Raw genomic sequence first — 1,381 nt, 5'->3', positions numbered from 1 at the left:
GCGCCTCCTCCTCTGGCCACCCCTCCGCCCCACCCCGCCGCGGCCGGGGACCGAATGACGTCTGCCGCCGCTGGATTCCAGGCCAACTCAGACTAAGCATAAGAAACGCCAAGCAGAAAGAAGCCTTTAGTGTAAGACTGCTATGCTTCTTGCCATTAACATCACAATTCCCAGGCTATCCTCCTTCCATTGATTCATACCCCTGTCCGTAGCCAGAGGAGGCAGGCGAAGGAATCCGGTATTAGGGAACCGTGTTCTTGCTGTGCCTAGAGTCCTGGCGCTTCAACTCTCTGATCTTCCCAGTGTGCCATCCCCCAAGCAGGGGGCTCCCTGTCGCCTACTTCTGCAGCGCTCAGGCTGGACATGAGCATCCACCACAGGCACCTGTCCAGCCAGCGCAGCTCCCACCCCGGCTCCACCCGCCTTTCTCTCTCCTCCGGTTTCTTGTCCTGGTTTCTGCCACCTGAGCGGGCCTGGGGAGTGGCGAGGAGATGGGAAGGACCAGGGAGGGACATAACCTCTGGTCGTCCGTGCCCTGGGCTGCCCCGCCTGGAGCAGAGTCTGCCCTCTCCTGTTCTTCCTGGAGGCCTGCCCACTTCCCTTGTAGGGAAACGTTCACATCGCTAGGGCAATGGTTTGATTTCACAAATGTGATGAGTCAACTGAGAACTTATTACTGGAAATGAATGAAAATAGTGTTTGCCTTCCAGTGACTCCCCATCAAGTCACGGGCTCCCTAAGTTTTAAGGTCTTAAGAAGAAGCTACGTTGGGGAAAATAAACAAACCAAAGACTACAGTGTATGGATCCCACCTTGTTTTATTGGAAATTTGGGGACATAAGTGAATGTATTTATTTATGTTTTCTAAGCAAAAGAAGTAACTTTAGCTTTCTTTCTTTTTAAAAGAAAAGGTTTGTTCAGTCGAGTGTAGCTCAGCGGTTGAGCATCGACCCGGGAACCAGGAGGTCACCGGTTCCATGCCCGGGTTGTGGGCTAGATCCCCAGTGTGAGGCATGCAGGAGGCAGCCCATCAATGATTCTGTCATCATTGACGTTTCTATCTCTCGCTCCCTCTCCCTTCCTCCCTGAAATCAATCAATGAAAATATTCTTTAAAAATCTCGCTCCCTCTCCCTTCCTCCCTGAAATCAATCAATAAAAATATTCTTTAAAAAAGCAAAGAGCCCTAACAGTTTGGCTCAGTGGATAGAGCTTTGGCCTGCGGACTGAAGGATCCCGGGTTCGATTCCGGTCAAGGGCATGTTCCTTGGTTGCCGGCACATCCCCAGTAGGGGGTGTGCAGGAGGCAGCTGATTGATGTTTCTCTCTCATCGATGTTTCTAATTCTCCCTCTCCCTTCCTCTCTGTAAAAAAATCAATAA

The sequence above is a fragment of the Myotis brandtii genome, unplaced genomic scaffold (assembly GCF_000412655.1).
Source record: "Myotis brandtii unplaced genomic scaffold, ASM41265v1 scaffold561, whole genome shotgun sequence".
Lineage (NCBI taxonomy): Eukaryota > Metazoa > Chordata > Mammalia > Chiroptera > Vespertilionidae > Myotis > Myotis brandtii.
This window is presented reverse-complemented; position numbering follows the sequence as displayed.